The sequence below is a fragment of the Saccopteryx leptura genome, chromosome 3 (genome assembly GCF_036850995.1).
Source record: "Saccopteryx leptura isolate mSacLep1 chromosome 3, mSacLep1_pri_phased_curated, whole genome shotgun sequence".
NCBI lineage: Eukaryota > Metazoa > Chordata > Mammalia > Chiroptera > Emballonuridae > Saccopteryx > Saccopteryx leptura.
The window spans coordinates 183681360-183705267 of NC_089505.1; the positions used below are offsets into that span (position 1 = coordinate 183681360).

A 23908-nucleotide genomic window follows, 5' to 3' on the forward strand; every position below is an offset into this window, starting at 1 on the left:
GGTTTTCCTACTATTGTTATCAATGTTCTTTTTTATTTTTGTTTTTAAAAATAAATTTAATTCTTTTCCAGGTTTATTGAGATATTACTGACAAACTTAAAATTCTGTATATTAAAGGTATACAATTTGGTGTTTTGATATAAATGTTAATTATTTATTTTATTAATTTTAATTTATTGTGTTAACATGTATTCAAGTATCCCACTCAATACAACACCCTTACTGCCCAATTACATGTCCCCCATTATACCACCTTTGCCCCCCCCTCCTAATTCCCTCCTCCACTTCCCTGTGGGATTTGCAGTCCTGTGATCTGTTTCTATGTGTTATGTACATACAATTTCAACAATCCTTTTCACGTTCTCTGATCCTGTCCTCTCATCCCCCTTCCCTTTGATAGCTGTCCCTCTGTTCCCTGTGATCCTGCCTGTGCCTCTACTCTGTTCCTTAGTTCACTTCATTTATTAGATTCCACATATAAATGAGATCATATGATATTTGTTTTTCCCTGCCTGGTTTATTTCACTTAGCATAATGATCTCCAGGTCCATCCATGCCATGACAAAAGGTAAGATTTCCTTCTTTTTCACAGCTGCATAGTATTCCATTGTGTATATCTACCACTGCTTTTTAATCCACAGCCCACATTTGGCTGTTTTCAGATCTTGGCTATTGTAAACAATCCTGCAATAAACATGGGGGTACATTTCTTCTTTTGAATCAGTATTTTGGTATTCTTAGGGTATATTCCTGAAAGTGAGATAGCTGGGTCAAAAGGCAGTTTCATTTTTAATTTTTTGAGGAAACGTCATACTGTTTTTCACAGTGGCTGCACAGTCTTCATTCCCACCAGCAGTACAGGAGGGTTTCCTTTTCTCCACACCCTTGACAGCACTTATTGTGTTTTGATTTGTTAATGAGCGCCATTCTGAAATGTATAAGGTCGTATCTCACTGTGGTTCTAATTTGCATTTCTCTGATGATTACTGACATTGAACATTTTTTCGTCTGCCTACTGGCCATCTGTATGTCTTCTTTAGAGAAGTATCTATTCAGCTCCTTTGTCCATGTTTTAATTGGGTTGTTTACATTTCTGGTGTTGAGTTTTAGAAGTTCTTTATAAATTTTTGTTATTAACCCCTTATCAGATGTGTTGGCAAATATGTTCTTCCATTGTGTGTGTTGTCTTTATTTTGTTAATGGTATCTTTTGCTATGCAAAAGCTTTTCAGTTTGATACAGTCCCATTTGTTTATCTTGTCCTTTATTTCACTTGCCTGTGGAGATGTATTGGCAAAAATATTGCTACAAGAGATATTGGAGAGTTTCTTGCCTGTTTTTTTTCCCCAAGATTTTTATGGTTTTGCGACTTATATTTAAATTTTTTTATCCATTTTGAATTTATTTTTGAGAATGGTAGAAGTTGTTGGTCTAGTTTCATTTTCTTGCATGTACCTGTCCGATTTTCCCAACACCATTTATTAAAGACACTATCTTTATTCCAATGTATGCTCTTACCTCCTTTGTCAAATATCAATAGACCATAAAGGCATGGGCTTATTTCTGGGTTCTCTGTTCTGTTCCATTGATCTGTATGCCTGTTCTTATGCCAGTGCCAAGCTGTTTTGATTACAATGGGCATGAAGTATAACTTGATATCAGAAACTGTGATACCTCCCACTTTGTTCTTTATTTTCAAGATTGCTGAGGCTATTTGTGTTCTTTTTTGGTTCCATAGAAATTTTTGGAATATTTGTTCTATATCTTTGAAGTATGGCAATGATATTTTAATAGGAAATGCATTGAATTTATAGATCCACTTGTTTGTATCTTCGTTGACTTATTTTTTCAATGTTTTATAATTTTACGAGTATAAGTCTTTACTTCTTTGGTTAAATATATTGGTAGGTATTTTATTTTATTTGTTGCAATAGTGAAAGGGACTGTGTTGTTAATTTCTCTTTCTGACAGTTTATTTTTGGTGTATACAAATGCCATTGATTTCTGAACACTAATTTTATATCCTGCCACCTAGCCAAGTTCATTTATCAGGTCTAATAGTTTTTCACTGAGACTTTAGGGTTTTCTATGTATAGTATCATATCATCAGCAAATAATGATAGTTTTATTTCTTCTTTTTCAATTTGGATGCCTTCTATTTCTTGTCTAATTGCTATGGCTAGGACTTCCAGAATTGTGTTTAATAAGAGTGGTGAAACGGGGTACCCCTGCCTTGTTCCTTATCTTAAGGTGATTGCTCTTAATTTTTGCCCATTGAGTATGATGTTGGCTGTGGGTTTCTCATAGATGGCCTTTATTATGTTGATGTATGTTCCCTGTATTCCCACTTTGCTGAGAGTTTTGATCATAAATGGGTGCTAGATTTTATCAAATACTTTTTCTGCATCTATTGATATAATCATGTAATTTTTATCCTTTTTTTTATGTGATGAATCACATTTATTGATTTGTGAATATTGTACCAGACTTGCATTCTGACATAAATCCCACTTGATCATGATGTATGATCTTTTTGATATATTAGTGGATCCAGTTTGCTAATATTTTATTGAGAATTGTAGCATCTATGTTCATGAGGGACAATGTCCTATAGCTTGCTTTTTTTGTAGTGTCTTTACCTGATTTTAGAATGAGGACAATGCTTGTCTCATAAAAGGAGCTTGGAAGTCTTCCCTCCTCTTGAATTTTTAAAAATAGCTTGAGGAGGATAGGAATTAGTACTTTTTTGAAAGTTTGGTTAAATTTGCTTGTGAAGCCATCCAGTCCAGGACTTGAGTTTGCTGGAAGTTTTTTGATAATTGTTTCAATTTCATTTGTTGCAATCGGTCTCTTTAGGTTTCTGATTCTTCCCAATTGAGTTTTGGAAGATTGTATGTTTCTAGAAACTTATCCATTTCACCTAGGTTGTCCAATATTTTGGCACATAGATCTTCATAGTATTTTCTTACAATTCTTTGTATTTCTTTAGTGTCAGTTATTACTTCTCCACTTTCATTTTTAATTTTATTTATTTGAGTCCTCTCTCTTCTTTTCTTGATGAGTCTGGTTAAAGGTTCATCAATCTTATTTACCTTTTCAAATAACCAGCTCTTGGTTTCATTGACCTTTGTATTGTTATTTTTAGTCTCTATGTCATTTATTTCCACTCTGCTCTTTGTTATTCCCTTCCTTCTACTTCCTCTGGGCTTTATTTGTTGTTCTTTTTCTAGTTCATTTTAGGTGCAGAGTTAATTTGTGTATTAGAGGTTTTTCTTGCTTCATAAGGTATGCTTATAATGCTATGAACTTCCCTCTCAGGGCTGCTTTTGCTGTGTCCCATAGATTTTGAATTGTTGTATGTTCATTTTCATTTGTTTCAAGGAAATTTTTGATTTCTTCCTTGATCTCATTGTTGACCCATTCATTATTTAATAACATGCTATTGAGCCTTCAAGTGTATGAATGTTTTTCAGTTTTTCTATTAAAGTTGATTTCTAGTTTCATGCCATTGTGATTAGAGAAGATGCTTGATATGATTTCAGTCTTCTTAAATTTATTGAGAGTTGTTTTTTTGTCCTAACATGTAATCTTTCCTAGAGAATGTACCATAAGCACTTGAAAAGAATGTATATTCTGCTGCTTTGGGATTTAAGGTCCTGAAGATATCACTTAAATCCAGTTGATCTAGTGAGTCATTAAAGGCCACTGTTTCTTTGTTAATTTTCTATTGGGAGGATCTATCCATTGATGTTAGTGGGGTATTAAAATCGCCTACTATTATAGTATTGCTGTCAATATCTCACTTTAGGTCCATCAAAATATGCTTTATATATTTAGATGCTCCTATATGTGGTGCATAAATATTTACAATTATTATATCCTCCTGTTGTATTGCTCTCTTTTTCATAATGTAGTGACCTTCTTTATCCCTTACTATAGCTTTTTTTAAAGGCTATTTTTTTCAGATATAAGTATTGCTATCGAAGCTTTTTTTTTCATTTCTTTTTGCATGAAATACTTTTTTCCATCTCTTTACTTTCAGTCTATGTGTAACTTTTGTTCTGAGATGGGTGTCTTGTAGACAGCATATGTATGGATCCTGGTTTCTTATCCATTCAGCTACCATATGTCTTTTGATTGGAGCATTTAATCCATTTACATTTAAGGTTATTATTGATATGTACTTATTTTTTGACATTTTATTCTTTAAATGTACAATCCTCTTTCTCTTGATTTCTTTTTTTCTTTGCTCTTTTTATAGGAGGCCCCTTAACATTTCTTGCAGTACTGGTTTGGTTGTAATGAATTTCTTGTGTCTTTTTTTGTCAGGGAAGCATTTTATTTCTCCATCAATTTTTTTTTTGTATTTTTCTGAAGTTGGAAACGGGGAGGCAGTCAGACAGACTGCCGCATGCGCCTGACTGGAATCCACCCGGCACACCCACCAGGGGGCGATGCTCTGCCCATCTGGGGCGTCACTCTGCCACAATCAGAGCCATTCTAGCACCTGAGGCAGAGGCCACAGAGCCATCCCCCAGTGCCCAACTTTGCTCCAATGGAGCCTTGGCTGAGGGAGGGGAAGAGAGAGACAGAGAGGAAGGAGAGGGGGAGGGGTGGAGAAGCAGATGGGTGCTTCTCCTGTGTGCCCTGGCCAGGAATCGAACCCGGGACTCCTGCACGCCAGGCCAATGCTCTATCACTGAGCCAGCCGGCCAGGGCCTCTCCATCAATTTTAAATGATAGCCTTGCTAGATAAAGAAGTCTTGGTTGTAGGTTTTTGTTTTGCATCACTTTGACTATTTCTTGCAAATCTCTTCGGGGTTCAAGTGTATCTGTTGATAAGGCAGGTGTCATCTGTATGGGGCTCCTCTGTTTTTCTCTTGCTGCTTTTAATATTCTTTCATTGTCTCTTAACTTTGGCATTTTAATTATGATGTTTCTTGGTGTAGGATTCTTTAGTTTTTTCTTTAATGGGACTCTCTGTGCTTCTTGGACATGTGTGACTTTTTCCTTCATCAATTTAGAAAAATTTCAGCTATGATTTCTTCAAACAGGTTCTCTATCCTTTGTTTATTCCCCTTTTCTGCAGGAACCCCTATAATGCGGATGTTGTTTCTCTTCATCTTTTCAGCGAGGTCTCTTAGAGTTTCCTCAGTCTTTTTGAGCCTGTTTTTATTTTGCTGCTCTGCTTCTGTGCTTCTGTTTATCTTGTCTTCTAAATCACTAATTCTATTCTCTGCTTCATCCAATGTGCTGTTGATTCCTTCTAGTGCAGTCTTCATTTCTAGTATTGTACAATTGTTCGTCACCGTATTGTGGTTCACTTTTCATGGTCTCACTGTATCGTGAATTTTTAAATTGTATATATCTAATTTTGTATTGTGAATCTGTCACTATATTGTGGGATTTTTCTTTATTTGGTATTTTTTATATTTATTATTTTAATTATTTTGTGATAAAATAAGCAAAATAAGTGTGGCAAAGTTTTTTTTTAGCAGTGTGGGATACGTTTATAAGAGTATGGGGAACATTTATATAGCCTTAAAAACCCTTACATAAAAATTTTATATTTATTATTTAAATAATAGAATAAATATGTTTGCTACTTCATGGATTTTCGCCTATTGTGGGGAGTTCTGGAACCTAATCCCCACGATATACAAGGGACCACTGTATTTGTCATTTCTGACTGGTTGTTTTTTATGATTTCAATGTCCTTTTTATTTAGATACTTGCTGTCTCTTTATTTAGATACTCATTATGACCATCCATTGTTGCTCTTAGATCCTGAGCATTCTAAAAAAACCCATTATTTTAAACTCTGCATCTGGCTGTTTGGTTACTTCCATTTTATTTAGTTCTTTTTCTGGGAATTTTCTTGTTGATTCATTTGGTTGTATTTCTTGTCTGCCTATTTTGTCTGTGAATTAGGTACCGCTGTCTAACTTTAAAATTTGTTGTGGTGTCTTTATGAAGAAGATGGGCTTCGTGGTACTGATCTCCAGGCCACCTAATTTCTTTGTTTTAGGAATGCTTCTTAAGGGTAGTATTTCCCCTCCTTTTGTATGTGAGTATTGAATGCAGTTGGTCGTTTTGTGGGTATGGTTATTCCTTCTAGCTGGCTGGCTCTAAGGGTCAACCTTAATCATGTATATTATACACTGTGTGGTGTCTATCCTATTGGGTGTATTTATTCTACACAGTGTCTGGTGCCTGCTAGACTACTCCTTTGGACATGCTGCCTGCATAGCTAGCTGAGTCTAGGGTTGATGTTGTCTTCCACCTACTACTATTGTAGTTGTGTTGGTTCTAGGTCTTCTTTGGTTGGTGTCAGCAGTTGTTTGTACCCTGCTGTGGGCTACCTGTCTGGAGCTATTGCTCTGTTCACTGTTTGTGTCTATGTTTTCTGTACCTTGGTAATGTGGGAGGGGCCAACCTGTGTATAAGGATCAGCTTTCTCCTGCTTAGAGATGACATCAGCTCTGTAAAAGCCCCAAGCTCTGTAGGATTTGCCTACACTTTTTAGCTGCTTCATCTCCTTTTGTAGCCACCTATTCTTCTCACAGAGTCTTCTGTAGAAAGACTGTAGTGTGGACTGAGAGTGGCCTCACCCAGCCAGCCCCTTTACAGATTGCAAGCTTGGCATATTAGGGCTGCTGAGGTTGGCAATACAATGTTAGTGGGATCCCCTTTTTCAGGGGTCTCTTGGTCAGGAGCTCAGTATTGGGAAAGTGGCCCCTACTCCAGAGCCTAATCCCTCAGCCGCTGCTGGGTACTCAAATTTCATTTCTCCCCAACAAGGTGAGCAGCAGGTTCAGATTGAGTGGGGCCCATAGTCCTCTCTACAGAAGTTCTTACAACTGGTGCGATCCTGGTATCAGGGAGGAAGACTGAGTCTTCTCCTGGGGCTGACTGGGTCTCCCCAGAAAGGGGCTAAACCCCCCTACCAGACCCAACAATGGGCTTGCATGGACCCACATTTTAAATGTTTGTATTTCATGCCTCTCTCCCTTCCCACTATGGAATCTAGCCCAGTTGGGCTGGAAATCCAGCACCTGGGCTGGCTGGCTGTGAAGTTCCACTCTTTCCAATGCACATGAGCCTCTGTTCCCATACTAACCACAGAGTGTGGAACTTGCCTCAGCTGGGCGAGATGTGAGGAAACCTCCCTTAGGATACTCCACTAGCAAGGGTTGTGAGGTCCTGAATTGATGCTTTCTGCAGCTGGCCACTGGATATGCAAGCCCTGAGCCTCCCTGGAGGAAATGCTGCACAGACCAGTGGGAGGCACTGCCCATGTCTGGCCCTCTTGAAGCAGCCTTTTTGGAGCTACAAGCAATCCAGAGTTTGTGGCTGCATCTGCTGGGCCCAGATGCACAAGGACATACCAAGCCTCAGACTTAAGCTGGCTTTTACCCACACTGGGGGTAGGTCCCACTTAAAAGACCAAGGATCCCTGAGTTTGCCTCCTGCAGCCTCTGTCTACTGGCTGCTTGTTGGGCTTGGCAACTGAAAAAAAAAAGCTCTGGTGGAGTCTAAAGTCTGAGGCAATTTAGGGATTAGGAAGGGTGGTGGATGTGGCTCGGCCCCAGGTGTCAGTCTGTCCAGACTTTTTCCACAGACCTCAGTAGGGTGTGGCCCCATGAGTCTGGTGGTTGTGGCCTCTGAGACTCAGAGATGTGGTCTGCCTACACTCCAGACAGTTTATACTGAGTCTTCCATGAGGCAGAAGCACCCATCATAGCCTCAGTAGTGTGCAAGGGAAAGCTCTGGCTTCAACACCAGAAAAATGAGTCACTGATGTGCCCCCTGCTTCCTAGCTGATTTGTCAGAACAACCTAGTCTCCATGGGTGGAGCTGGAGAAACTCCAGAGGATGGGGAAGTTGCTTTTCCCCAGGCTGATGATGCTCAGTGGGGACTGCTCCACTCAAGAAAGATGGCAACAGAGGTATTGGAGAATGACTCAGCACAGGGTTCCGATGACTGTCCCCCATGGTATCTCTCCTTGGGCCACCAACTTCATACTCTCCTCATACAACTCTAGTCCTCTTAGCTCTCCCTCTGCTGGAGCCCTGGGTAAGTGGCTGTGAGAGCCCATTGTTGGGTCTGGTCGGGGGCTTAGATTTTCTGTGCTGGCCCTTTAAGGCAGAGCCTGCATCTCAAAAAACTTCATCTCTCTCTTGCAGACAGAAAACCCTGCTCTTTTCACCTCCAAATGCTGTGTGGTGTGTGGCCATCCCTTCTAGGCCCTGGGGCTCTAGGCTGGGCTCCTGGCCTGGGGCTGAGCACACACACCTCTCATGATGACCCTCCTCGCAGTGAGAGTCCCTCCAGGCTCTCAGCCACCTCTCGCTGCTGGGAGCGGGGCAGCCCTTTCTGCATCTCCATCCTTCCTACCAGTCTTAGTGTGGCTTCTGTGATTCTTGGTTGTAGAATCCTCTTTGTTTAGTCCAAAGTAGGTTTTTCAAGATGTTTGTTCTTAAATTAATTTGTAATCCAATTTGGTCCTGAGAGGTGGCAGTGGGAATGTCCGCCTATTCTGTCGCCATCTTGGGGCCTTTAGATATCTTGATGATCTTGATTGGGGAAAAAATTGATTGAACACTGCAACACTTCTGAGATGTAAAGGGAAGGAGGTGATATCACATTGCAAGAGGCAAATTTAAAGTGGATTTCAGGAGCCAGAGATTCTAGTCTCTTCAGAAGTAACTAGTTATGTCATGTTAGTTGGGCAGTTACCCTCATTGGGACTCAGTTTCCCCCAGAATACCCAAGTGACCTTGGATTAGGTTTTTCTCTCTTGATCCTTTTGGTGTTGACATTCTGTCTTTCAATATTTAAAGTGAACATGTGTTTCATTTTTAAAAAAATTCTCTTTGGTCCTTTATTTAGATTTTATTTGAACTTTATTGGGATGACACTGTTTAACACAATTATACAGGTTTTAGGATGCTCAATTCTACAACACATTTCTATACACTGTATTGTGTATTTAATCTTCCACCCCAAGTCAAGTCTTCATTATCACCATTTATCCTCCCATGCCCTCCTCTACCTCCCACCTCCCCAGTAATCACCACTCTGTTGTCCTTGTGCATCAGGGTTTTTTGTCCTTTTTTTGCACTATCCCTCCACCTCCCTCACTCAACCCCATTGCCTGACACCTGTCAGCTTGCTCTCTATGTATGAATCTGTTCCTGTTTGTTAGTTAGTTCATTTTGTTTATTAGATTCCATATCTGAGTGAGATCATATGGTACTTGTCTTTCTCTGACTGGTTTATTTCACTTCACATTATGCTCTCCAGATCCATTCATAGTGTCATGAAGGTAAGATTTCCTTGTTTTTTTTTTGTGGCCGAGTAGTATTGCATCGTGTAAATGTACCATAGCCTTTTTCATTTACTCATCTCTTGGAGGGTACTTGGGCTGATTTCAGATGTTGGCTATTGTAAATATGCTGCAATGAACATAAGGGTGCATATATTTTTTCGAATTATTGTTTCAGGGTTCTTAGTATATATTCCCAGAAGTGGAACTGCTTGGTCAAAAGGCAGTAAGGTATTAATTTTTTGAGGTAACCATACTCCTTTTCATTTAAGGTTGAGTTGGTTTTTCAGGATAATTGTTCTTTAAATTTAATTATAACTCAAGTTTGGTCCTGGGACGAGATGAGTGTAACATGCACCTAGTCTGCCACCATCTTGGGTCTTGTGTTTCACTTTCTGCCTTAAAATGAACATTCATTTTTGTATACTTTTCCCCTAAAGTGGACATGCATTTTGTGGCTTCTCAGGCAAGACTACTTTTTTGGCTGTAACAAGGTATACTGAGAGAGCTACCAATAAATACAGTCCCTATTTCAATGGTGAGGATTATCAGATTCCTATATTGCCAAACTCAAGACATCTTATCCCAGCTCTTGTGTTCCTGATGGTTTTTTAGAAATGGTTTCATGGTGGCAGTAAACAGAATGAATGCAGTTGGTTGCTTTCATCATGAAAACCCTCTAGGAAGCTCTCTGGTAACTAATCTAAATTGTCAATTCATTCAGCATATTCTTCTGCAATCCAAGTCTTAGCTGCTTGAATATCGGCTCATCCAGCAAGTCTAAGGTCTCACACAGAGTGGCAATAATACTTTCATACTTGGTGAGGTACTTCTGGAAGATGTCCCTGATGGCAACAATTGCCTTTTGGACCATATAATTTACTTTGGTATGGATGAAATCAAGTAATGTGCTTATACAATGCCCTGAAGATCAGTGTACTTCACAGAGAAGACTTTGATTTCCTGCTTTAAGATTTCAGACCTTTTCTAGACAATTAGGTTGATGTTCTTCAGGGCTCCCCAGCCAGCAAAGTGATCAACTTCTTCAGCAGCATATTGTAGTAGTCACAGTCCTTGGGTAACAATGCTAGAAGTTTCACTAGGTCTTTTACTGCTGAAAGCATCCCTGTTGAGTTGGCATAAGATGGCTGGGAAGTTATCTGCTCACAGATGATCTGAGCCTCTTGGTCATCTTTAGGGCTGTAATTGAACAGGCAGTCCAGTATAAAAATCTGTTCACATTCAGTGTACTCATTAGAGCTGTCAGCAGCTTATTAGTATTCTGTGAGTTCAGATTGAGTAAGTTGCTGTTTGGTTGAGATTCACTGATTTCAGATAATGCTGCTGCAGCATCAGCCACCACCATTGGATATGAATCTGCTATGAGATCTCAGAGAGAATCCAGAAATCCACAATCTTTCATCATTTGGGCATTGATATTGGGTTTTGCCATGCAGACTTCTGTTGTTTTCTGAATGTAGGGATCTCCATCATTCAAGCATTTGTGGAGGCACTCACAGAAATATTCTGCAGTCTTGCTCTGGCTGTATGGCTCAGTTGGTTGGAGCATCATCCTGGAGCACAGAGGTTGCCAGTTCAATTCCCAGTCAAGGCATATACAGGAACAGATTGATTTTGTTGTGTCTTTCTCTCCCCACCTCTATCACTAAAATAAATATATAAATTTAAAAAAAAATATTCAGTAATCTTGTCCACCCAGATGCACTGCATGGTTATGACTGCCAAAGCCTGACTCAGAAGGTTTGGGATCTTCATAGTCTTTAAAAAGCTGTTGATAGCCATGATGGCCATGTTTGGCTGACTCTTGGCAAACTATTAGTTCATCAAGTTGAGATACACAAGCTTTTTTTAGTTTCAGGATGTTAGTCTGAATACAGTTCACTACATCTGGAAAGAGAAAGCTAACATCCTTTCCCAGAGTCATAGCAGCAATCACTTTCTTCACAGCCTCCTTCCTCTTTTTTTCCTTTCCATTGTTTAATTCAGCCTTTTAATCAAAGGTTTCTCCTTTTTAATTTGTTGTGAAACACTTGGAGTCAGTCATTGAACAGACTTTTTAATGTGCACTGAAGGTAAGGGAGGGGGTGCTAGTTGAAGACAGAGAGTACAGCCAGAGTGTTTTGGTAATCTTAAAATTCTTAACAACTTTTATTTTTTAAAGTAGGGACAGGGCCTAGCCTGTTGTGGTGCAGTGGATAGAGAGTCAACCTGGAACACTGAGGTCACTGGTTCAAAACCCTGGACTTGCCTGTTTAAGGCACATATGACAAACCATCAATGAATAACTAAAGTGAAGCAACTATGAGTTGATACTTCTTGTTCATCCTCCCCTCTCCTCTTCCTGTAAAATCAATAAATAAAAATCTTAAAAAAAATTTTAAAAAGAGGACTGCATTTTTGTTTTTCACTAAACTCCATGACTTATATAGCCAATACTGCATGTAAAGTATATTACCTTTGCTTTCTCAGTCTAATAGACTAAAAAGGTTGCAAGAAGCATTTGAGGTTTTGACATTCAGTGCCCAAAGAATAATAAATATATATTTAATAAATGCAGATTTATTTTAGAAACATCAACATGATCTAGTATGGCTGCTTCTGTACCCATTATTTGTGTCCTCAAAAAACCAAGAAGGAAACTGTTACCTGCTAAGCACTATTGTGTATTAAGACGTGATAGAAATCTAAGATGTTGGCAACTAGGTGGATGTTACACTTACCTTCTCCCAAGATGAAACTAGAATTACAACTAAAATATAGAACAATCAACCTGAAAAACCAACTGGAGACTAAAGGAAGAGAAGGCCATACTCAAGGATTTTGAGAAGAAGCTGCACTGACATTGGTAGGAAGACTGGAGGTGTGGAAAGGGTTGGTCCCTCTTTCATGGGCAGCAGCTGAGGTTCTGGAGGGATAGCTCAGCTGTGGGAGGTTCCTTCTGAGAAGATGGGGTCCCTGGTTATGAGAGTCTTCTTCATTTAGTCCTGTGTTGGATTTTCATGACGATTGTTCTAAAATTTACATCCTACCTATGTGTGAAATCAGATTTGTAGATATCCTTATCAAGACAGCATTACTCACAATAAAAATAACTTGATGATTTGATTTTGTCAAATGCAACACTTTTCTAATCTGCTGTTCTCATAGTCAAGTTTTAAATCCACAGTACCTAAGGATACAAATTAAATGTCAAATGAAATTAATTTGGCAAGTGGAACATGAACTGACTGACTTTCCTTTTCTGAAGCAGGCCTGACAGCTTTCTGTATGTCATATGGGCACCTGTTAACATGAGCTACATGTGCCAGAAACTGTCACTGTATCAGATTGCTCTTGGCAGTGCCTATCTGAAAACTTTCAATTTTAGGAGAGCTTAACTTTCTATTTCAGAATCTGTTGTGGTTATACCCATGTTTAAGTGACATCAACTGTGTGGTGAATAAGGTGATACAGGTGCTATGCTTACTTTTATTCTTATGTCACAGACACATCTCCCATTTACTATATGCTGCATTTATTCCACATGTTCATTAAGTCATTATCATGTACCAGGCACTGAACTGAGCACTAGAGACAAATTGATGAGGTCTTTCTCTCCTAATCACTCAATCACTCATTCATTGATCACCATCCTCATCCTTATCATTTGTCTGTCAAACATTTATTGAACACTGCTGTGTGCCAGATTCTGTTTTAAGCACTTTACTTGTGTTAACCCATGGATGTTTATACAACCTTTGAAGCAAATACTATTATCATTATTTCCATTTTAGATATGGGGAAGCTGAGGCTCAAAGAAGGGCAAGAAAATGAATTTCAGAGTATTTCAGAAAGTGAAGAACTTTAGAGGAATAAAATGATCTGATTCCCCCCAGGTTTTGAGGTCTGCCTTTGTCTAATGTACTCTCTGCAGCCTCATAACTCTCAGACTCAGGGACAACTCAGTTGGAAGTTCCAGGCTCTTCTTGAGAATACCAGTTCATTAGCACTTGAGTAGAACGTGGCCTGAAAGTCATCTAGGGATCACTGCTGTGTTGTGGTGACTTACTTGTCAGCAGCTACTGCTGGCACCAAGGTTTGCTGCTAAGCTGAGGATGTGCCAGGGAAGAGCTGTTGGCTTAGCTCTAACCACCACCTTACAAGTGTTGATGGCAGATAATCAGATTTTTAGCTGCAGAATGTCTTCTCAGCCTCTCTGGAGGAAGACCCAAAGATAAATGAGATATGCATGAGTATTTACCTCAGTAAATAAAATTTGATTAAGAAATCTAGTAGAGGAGAGTTTTTTTCATGTACTTGACATTAAAGTGTATTTTGTTTTAAACTGTTTTCGAGAGTAGGGTGGCACTTGAACATGTATTGAGATGAAGAACACTCATTTGAGGCTGGACTTTGACTAATATGGATCATGCAGGTTTTCAGTGTGAAGCCAAATGTGACTATCACTGCATAAGCACGATTGCAAAAGTAGCCTGCAAACTGGGCACATTTTTTTCCTCCACCACATTCTACCGATGTCCCTGTCTCAGAATTAGCCTATGCTGGGGATGGATCCACATACTTGAGGAAGGAGATGCAGCTTGGAATTCTATAGATGGCCTGACTGTCCATACCTTAGTCTTGGTTTCTGCATTTAAATTAGGTACCTGAAACTTGTGTTCTGTACTCTATTTGATTTTTCTATCAGCACCCTGCAAATTGAGAGGCATTTTTCAAATTTCCTGAAAAAGTTTGTGAACAGAATCTCCAAGGAGATTTTGGCTGTCTTTGCTCCTGATTTGTGTGCTCTCACTAGCTTGCAGCACTTTCCATGCTCTCTGGTGTTAAAGTAATCACAAATGATGTGGAGCTGACAGGTAGGTTAAAATGGAGAGTACCAGGATTAAAAAAAAAAAACCTCAACCTATTATGTAGCACAACATGCAACACTTTGTCAGGCTTTGCCTGTAGGTATCCTAATTTAACTTAAATATTTTGTTCACATCTTTTTAACTCAGAGGATGGAAACATAGCCCTTAGCATTTCTTTAGCAGACTTTGTAGCATATATTATTTGTGATACAGAATGCCAAACCTCGCCAGTTATTTGAGGTATTTGAAAATGCACAGAATAAAAAGGATAAATATATTTTATTGGTAGAAAAATTGTCTGATTCTCACTTGAAGTTAGAAGGGTCATATTTTAGATGAATATTAACATTATTTTCTCACAAGCAGAGCTATCAAACTCTGCCTGCCTCAAAATTAGCATACTCTTGTCATTAAAAGTATTTAAGCAATGGCAGATCATCTGCCATGAATTCCTTGGGAATGATTCTTCACAAATATGCAGAATATTGAAAGAATATTTTGGCAGTGCTCAAACAGCATGCATTTAATTTTAATGCAATCTTTACTTTAAGAATATCTATTATGGAAAATTTCAAACATACACACAACTAGAGAGAATACTATATTGAATCTCTATTACTCATCACCCAGTTTCAACAATTATAACCATTTTTTGAAACTTTTTTTTTAAGAAAATGCTTAATTGGATGATGTCTGAAGTCCTCATGATTCCATTTTATAGGCAACATAAGTTCTCCTGTCTTGAAAGGCCATTTTCTTAGTGTAAGTTGAAAGAGAAGATTTTAATTTGTGCCCTTCCTGACTTGTTCTCTTGGCTGCTGGTCCTCTTCATCTCTGCTCTTAGCTTTGCTGTGGACAACTACTCATTTCTTTTCTGGATACAATTCCTTGATAAATATTGCTCCTTCTCTATCTGTTGGTGGAGAAGTATAGATGGGCAGGCTCACACCCATTTCTGCTCTCTTCCTTTGTTCCCTTACATGGCTCTCGACTTTACTGAAGGATCAAGGTGAAGATTAGGTTTTTAAAATATTATTCCTCTGGAACAATTCCCTGAAAACTGTTCCTTTTGACAGAATGACCTGTGAACTAAAGTAATAAATTATCTGGACCCCATTTACTCAACGTATGATAATGGGGTAGGCATGGGATAACCATTATAGACATTATTTTTCAAAAAAGGTGAAAGCACACAGCAGCAATGGTTCATAACAATTCTGGAACCCTTGTGGGTATATGCTGCTGGTTCCATGATTAGGGCTCAGTCCTGATGTCTGGAAATGAGTCACTGTGGCTCTTGGCTCCACCTTCTGAAACAGACTTCCAAGCTGAATAATTTCTTAGTCTACTTCCTATCCATAGAAAATATAACATTGAAAGATATTGTTTCATTCTGTACTATCTCTCTCAATTTAAACTAATAACAATTATTTAAAAAATTCACAGGTTTACTTGTGCATTATTTTGTAATCTGTTACATTAGACAAAAGCAACTGAAATCTCTTGAATAAACCCTTCTGAAGCTTAGTTTCTCTGTAAGGCCAATAACTTTAAGATCCTTAGAGAGACTATTTTTTATTTGGAAGGGGTACTGCCTTCTGAGATCTTAATAAAAGGTTTTATGCTCACACCCATGGTTTCATCTTTAGACAAGTTTCCCTGATCAGGACTTGGACTTGATCTCTTGTCCAGATGGTATTTCCTAATGTTAGTTAGTATTCTTTGCTATCTGGAAAGGTTGGGAATGAGAGAAAGTCTTATTTGTGAACCTTAAATGTCCTGGTTCCTTTATATTTTGCAGTTCTTTAGTTTCTTTATTTCTCTACTCACATTTTACTATAAGCATCAAATAGAAGCAGGCAGCACTTTGAATACAACATTTAAAAATCTCCTAGCTAGATTATACCTTTCAGAAGTGCATTTTTTATTTTCATGCTCCCACAGCAACAGTGTTACTAAATTTTCTTCTTTTTTTTTTTTTGTATTTTTCCGAAGCTAGAAATGGGGAGAGACAGTCAGACAGACTCCTGCATGCGCCCGACCCGGATCCACCCGGCACGCCCACCAGGGGGCGATGCTCTGCCCACCAGGGGGCGATGCTCTGCCCCTCTGGGGCATCGCTCTGCCACGACCAGAGCCACTCCAGCGCCTGGGGCAGAGGCCAAGGAGCCATCCCCAGCGCCCGGGCCATCTTTGCTCCAATGGAGCCTCGGCTGAGGGAGGGGAAGAGAGAGACAGAGAGGAAGGAGAGGGGGAAGGGTGGAGAAGCAGATGGGTGCTTCCCCTGTGTGCCCTGGCCAGGAATCGAACCCAGGACTTCTGCACACCAGGCCGACGCTCTACCACTGAGCCAACTGGCCAGGGCAATTTTCTTCTGCTACATCTCATGAATCCCCTTTTCTCTAGCTTCGCAGGACATTTTCTTCATTTTCCTTTGAGGTCTCACCAGCAGCCTCCTTGGGTTCATCAGCCACATTTTGCTAACAGACTTTCGAAGGCCCTCGGGACTTCAACTGGCTACTTGATTCTGAAAACTGGCATATGTTCTAGGATTTTGTTAGGGTGTCACCCCACTTTCCAGATACCAAAATCTGGGTTTTATTTATTTATTTATTTATTTATTTTCAGAGAGAGAGAAAGGGATAGACAGGTACAGACAGACAGGAATGGAGAGAGATGAGAAGCATCAATCATTAGTTTTTCATTGCGCGTTGCAACACCTTAGTTGTTCATTGATTGCTTTCTCATATGTGCCTTGACCGCGGGCCTTCAGCAGACCAAGTAACCCCTTGCTGTAGCCAGCAACCTTGGGTTCAAGCTGGTGGGCTTTTTGCTCAAACCAGATGGGCCCGCGCTCAATCTGGTGACCTCAGGGTCTCGAACCTGGGTCCTCTGCATCCCAGTCCAATGCTCTATCCACTGCGCCACCGCCTGGTCAGGCGGGTTTTATTTATTTATTGAGTCAATAGCACAGCATTGGTAAGTAGTGAATATTTGATGCATTTAATAAAACCCAGCACCCATTTATGATATAAATTCTCAGCAAAGTGTAAATAGAGGAAACATAATTTAACATAATAAAGGCCATATATGACAAATACACAACCAACATTATACTCAATAGACAAAAGCTACAAGTGTGTCCCTTAAGATCAGGAACAAGACAGGACTGTCCACTTCTACCACTCTTTTTTTTTTGTATTTTTCTGAATTTGGAAAGGGGGAGGCAGTTAGACAGACTCCCGCATGCGCCCGACCGAGATCCACCCGGCATGTCCACCAGGGGGTGATGCTCTGCCCATCTGGGTCGTTGCTCTGTTGTGACCAGAGCCATTCTAGTGCTTGAGGCAGAGGCCATATAGCTATCCCCAGTGCCCGGGCCAACTTTGCTCCAATGGAGCCTCAGCTGTGGGAGGGGAAGAGAGAGACAGAGAGGAAGGAGAGGGGGAGGGGTGGAGAAGCAGATGGGCACTTCTCCTGTGTGCCCTGGCCAGGAATCAAACCTGGGACTCCTGCACACCAGGCCGACGCTCTACCACTGAGCCAACCAGCCAGGGTCCACTTCTACCACTCTTATTCAATGTAGAACTGGAAGCTCTATCCACGACAATCAGACAAAAGGAGGAAATAAAAGATATACAAGTTGGAAAAAAAGAAGTAAAGCTGTCATACTTGCAGATGATATAATATGGTATATATAAAACCCTAAAGCGTCCATCAAAAAACTTCTAAAAGTGATAAACAAGTTCAGTAAAATAGTAGTATACAAAATAAATATTCAGAAATCAGTTGCATTTTTATACAGCAATATTGGTCTATCAGAAAGAGAAACTAGAAAAAATATATCATTCACAATTGCTTAAAAAAGAATAAAACACCTAGATATAAATTCAACCAGAGATGTGAAAGCCTGTATTCAGAAAATTAATAGACATTAAAAAAAGAAATAGAAAAAGATACAAATAAGTGGAAGCATATACTGTGATTATGGATAGAAAAAAATTAACATCATTAAAATGTCCATATTACCCAAAGCATCTATAGTTTCAACATAATTTTTATCAAGATACCAATGTTGTATTTCACAGAACTAGAACAAGTGTTTCAAAAATTTATATGAAAGACCTCAAATAGCCACAGCAGCCATGAGAAAGAACAACAGAGTTGGAGTAATCATGCTACCTGATATCAAACTATACTACAAGGCCATAGCAATTAAAACAGCATGGTACTGACACAAAAACAGAGAAATGATCAATGGAACAGAATAGAGAACCCAGAAATCAACTCATGGCCAAATGGCCAATAAATATTTGACAAAGGAGGCAAGAACATACAATGAGGTAAAGACAATGTATTCAATAAATGGTGTTGCCAAAATTGGATAGATACATGGAAAAAATGAAAATATACTGCCTTCTTACACCATAAACAAGACTAAAATTAAAATGAATTAAAGACAAATATTAGACTCAAACCCATAGAAATCCTACAAGAAAAAAATAGGCAGTAAAATCTCAGACATTTTTCATGGCAATATTTTTTCTGATATATCTCCTTGAGTAAGGGAAACAAAGAAAAAATTGATAAATGGAATTACATCATACTAAAATGTTTTTGCAAAACAAAAGAAACCATCAACAAAATGGAAAGAAAGCCCACTGAATGGGAGAAAATATTTACAGATGTATCTGTGAAAGGGTTAGTATTCAAAATGTATAAAGAACTTTTAAATTCAACATAAAAAATCCAATTAACAAAATGAAAGGCCTGAAAAGACACTTTTCTAAACAGGACATACAGATGATCAATAAACATATGAAAGATGCTTAATGACACTAATCATTAGAGAAATTCAAGTTAAAACCACAGTGAGATATCACCTCACACCAGTCAGAATAACTAGCATCAATAAATCAACAAACGTGTTAGCGAAGGTGTGGAGAAAAGAGAACCCTTATGCACACTGTTGGTGGGAATACAGATTTGGTACATTCACTATGAAAAGCAATATGGAGTTACCTAAAAAAAAAAATGGAACTGCCTTTTGACCCAGTGCTCCCACTTCTGGGAATATATCCTAAGAATCCTGTAACACTAATTCAAAAGGAAATACAAACCCTGATGTTCATTGCAGCTTTATTTACAATAGCTAAGATCTGGAAACAGCCCACGTGCCCATCAGTAGATGAGTGGATGAAAAAGCTGTGGTACACTTACACAATGGAATACTACATGACCATAGAAAAGAAGGACGTCTCCTCTTTTGCAACAGCCTGGGTGGACCTGGAGACTATTATGCAAAGTGAAATAAACCAATGAGAATAGGACAAGTACCATATGATTTTACTCATATGTGGAATCTAATGAACAAAATGAACTAAGAAGCTAAATAGGGACAGACTCATACACGGAGTACAGGCTGCCAGCTGCCAGGGGGTGTAGGGCTGGCTCAGGGAGGTGGAAGTATTGAGCAAAAAAAGATAAAAAGTAAAAACTCATGGACACAGGCAGCACTGTGGTGATTGTGGTGGGAGGGAGTTGGAAGAGAGTAGAGAGGGGATAAATGGTGATGGGCGAAGAATGACTTGGGGGGTGAACACACATGCAGTGAACGGAGATGTGTTATAGATCTGGGAACCTGAAACTTTTATAGTTATGTTAACCCATGGCACCCCAATACATTCACTTAAAAACAACAACAAAACAAAAAATTATTTGAACAAATGAGACTTCTAACAACTTGTTTAAATATATACATTTTATCTGAAATATCTAAGCTATTTTCTAGTATTAGGGGTTTAGGGCACTGTTTTATGATTTTTGTGTCACAAAAAATAAAAATTATTCTCAGAATAAAATAAAATAAAAGAGTTTAGGTTGAATTATGAAATAAATAATTCCCTGAGTTCCTAGGTTATCTTATTTAAAACTGAGTCATCTAATTTCTTCCCCTCAGAACACTATTAGGTTTTAGACAGTTGTTTTTAAACTGTGTTTTTTGGGTCCCAAGAATGTTTCTTCATTTCCCCTCTGCTCCCCACCATGAATTATAGGCATGGTGCTCTAGATTCTTCTTCCATCTTCTTCTTAGCCTCTACCCCTATATTCTAGTTCTGCTTCAACCATAGTATCTCCTGTAATGTTCAACATAAGTGCAAATCAAGGTTAAGAGACTATCAGAATGGTGCCAAAATTCCTACCAAAAATTCTTTATATAGTAACTAAATAAAAGAGGTCTTCCTAAGATAAGCTCAACTATATTTCCTTAGGTTTACACCCTTGTATTGTTGATTTTCTTGTACCTATTTGGTCTGGGCTAAGTGGCAGAGTTGTGTAACTCTCAGAAAGGAGTCACTTTATGTCTTAATATTGTATGAGAAGCCATCTCACACTGTGCTTAGTTTCCACCCTATATTTGAAAATTAATATCTATTCATGATCTATAAAATTATGTACTTTATTTGTGTTTATCATACTATCATACTTGTTGCCCCTGGAAGGTTTTAAATCCCCACCTGTAAAGGACTAGGTAGTTTACCAGCTATTAACATTACATATTTAGAAGAATCACTATAAAAGACACTTTGAAAATCTAGCTTAAGTACAGATGCTAAAAAAATACATTAACCCAGAGGTTCTTGACTACTGTTGACTTTTTATGTTTTCCTGGCCAGTTTCTTCCTAGGTTGGGTGTTATTTGGAAACTGACCAGCTGATGTCACTATGGCACCGTGAATGCAGGCATATTTCAAGCCCCTTGTTCACAGAAATTTTGGATTGACATTTTAGCAGCCCTGGGAAAGAAAGCCTCCTTCCCACCCAGCGCAGCTTCTGCCAACCTCCTTTCACCCCCCTGCCTTCATAGTTTATAAAATTGAGAACTAGCTGGTGAATTTAATTTTGATGGAGAATTACCTGTAGGCAAGAGGGCAATCAAACCCATATTGTTAAGGAAGAGGGTGAGGGTGGGGTAAGATAATGAATCTATTATCTGTGTTTAGCAAATATAAAGTGTCAGGCTAATAATTTGTCAGTTTCTTTTTCCTGTGCTATAAGCTTTCATTTCCATCTTGTTAGGTACAACTAACTTAGAACTGTTTATAAAGGGACTAATTAGCTGGGTGATGTATTTTCTAGACTTATTTCCTTTATTCTTTTCTGTGCCTACCCTTGATCTGTTTAGACCATTGCAGAGTCCCAGATGGCCTTGGAATTTCAAATCAGGCTCTTGGTCACAAAGTTTTAGCAAACCATGGAGGTTGGTATAGGGGAAGGTTGAAAGCCAGAACTAAGAAGAGTTTTGGAATTATCTGTTAAGTATAAGGAATTTATGCCACCACTTCATATTGCTACCGTAAATCATGTACATGCTCTCAGAGAATGCAGGAACAGATAAAACTTTATAGTGTGAAAACAAGAGTCCTGCTGATTCAAGGTCACTAACTGCATACCCTCCACACCGGTCAGCTAGGGCTGCCATAATAAAATATCACAGCCTGGCTGGCTTTAGCAACAGAAATTTGCTTTCTCACAGTTCTGAAGTTGGAAGTTTAAGGTCAAGGAGTTAGATAGGCTGGGTTCCTTCTGAAGTTTTTCTGCTCAGCTTGTAGATGGTTGTCTTCTTGTGTTCTCACATGGCCATCCATCTGTGCAAATATGCATTCCTGATGTCTCTAATGTGTGTCCAGATTTCTTCTTCTTATGAGGACATTAGTCAGATTGAGTTAGGATCCACCCTGGGGCCCTCATTTTAATTCACTCACTCTGTAAATACAGTTATAATCTATAAATGCAGTTATATTTTAATCTGTAAATACAGTTATATTCGGAGGTACTGGAATTAGGGCTTCAACATATGAATTGGGTAAAGGAGTAAAATTCACCCCATAATGCTGTTTCCACCCCCTCACTATGTAGATTGGGAGTCTGATTATTTGACTAAAATATTTTACTCAATTTTCTTAGCTTCTTTATGTCTCTTTGAGTAGCATGTGATATAGGCTTGCCAATATTCTGCAATCTTCTTCAGAACCTTGAGGTCATAGAGAACTTCTGGGTGTTTCCCTGAAGACCACAGAACCTGGGAGAACAAAGAGATCTGCTCAAGCCCACAGGACCCAGGGCTCAAGCCTGGGGTTCACAAAGAGATTTTGATTGATCCCAAAATAACTCAACTTGGTCTCCTTCCATTTGCCCTCAGACTGTAGATACGCATTTTCAAGAAACCCTATACCAGGATGCTCTAAAAGTTAAAGTATTGAAAATAGAGTTAATACAAAAATAATTGAATTGAGATTGTGCTTTTGCTATGCAGTATGGTTGTCTTGAAACTTTTAATACATAAAAATAAAGTAACAAATTAAAGTAATGTGTAGTATTATACTCTATTATATAATTAATAACATAATAATGTCATGTTTGAAAATTTAGAAAATTAGATAAATAAAAGAGAAAATTCAATTAATAACAACATAAGGTTATTTATTTTCTCCCTATTTATCTTTGAAATGATCATGCTATAAATACTGCTTTTCAACAAAGAGAACAAGTTTCATTGAAAAGAAGAAACCTCTCTTAAATTGGAATTCATCCAATAAATTAATTCAATCAAGTCTTCAATAAACATTTATTGAGCACAGAGCATGGCAGGTTCTAGGGCTTGAGACATTGCTATAAACAATTAGGCACAATTCTGATCTCATATTCTAATTGAGCAAATGGCTAATCCATAAAAAGCTGCTTTTCATTGATTCCAAATGCATATCATTTTTTTTAAAAAAAAATAACTCTGATATTGAGATGCATCTTACAGTCACTGATTTGTAGTGGTCACTATATGACACATGTTGTTGTTAGTATTCAGGGTTTCATGAAGAGGAGCCGCAAAGGAATGATGCAGCAACAATACTGCAAGTGGAGGACCTCAATCTCACCTGGACTGATGTGCCTTGGAGAGATCAGCTATCCAATTTATTAAGCAGAAACATGACATCATGCATGAGAAACTAACAAGCAGAATACAGTGTCCAATTTTATTTAGTTTTGCAAAACTGATTAGATTGTTCTTGCTCTTTCTGAGACACCACCACGCCATTTGCTGTCTAATTCCTGACCTGCAGAAAGCTCCAGCAGGGCCAAGGTTTCATGTTCTTGAGTCTTCCCTGGATGCACATGCCTTCAGTCATGTATGCTTGGTCTCAACCTTCACTTCCTCAGGATGGGAGCAGAAAGTCACTTGGTGCTTTGACTTTCCTCCAACAACATGTAACATCAAAGATTTCATAATGGGTATCAGGTGTTGGTAAGAAAATTCTAGAGACAATGTATATCACTCATTTAACCTCTTTGAATAAATGGTCATGGGGAGAGAGTTGAGGCAGTGACAAATCAGAAGAATGTACCTTCTTGGAACATGGAGTCCAAATAGACCCACACCACATGATACAAAGCTGGGCAGGAGCCAAGCCCTGGGAAGTTTAAGGTTTATTAAAAATTTATTTTAAGAAATGTTGCATGACCAATGATCTTAGGGCACCAAAGATGACACTGTGTGGCAAAAAAAGCATAAATGCCTCTGGTTCAAAAAATGATTCAAAAGAGTGGAAATCTATGGAAAAGTTTTAGAAATATTTAACTGATTTATTTTACTTTTTAAAAATGTATGTGCAGGAGGATACATAGTAAAATCTAGTTAAATCTTAAAAAT

The 23908-nt window shown here is 38.7% G+C and overlaps 1 pseudogene; it reads right to left on the bottom strand.

The window, feature by feature from the left end:
- Nucleotides 1-9762: 9762 nt before the first annotated feature.
- Nucleotides 9763-11393, bottom strand: LOC136398383 (AP-2 complex subunit beta pseudogene; annotated as a pseudogene).
- Nucleotides 11394-23908: the final 12515 nt, after the last annotated feature.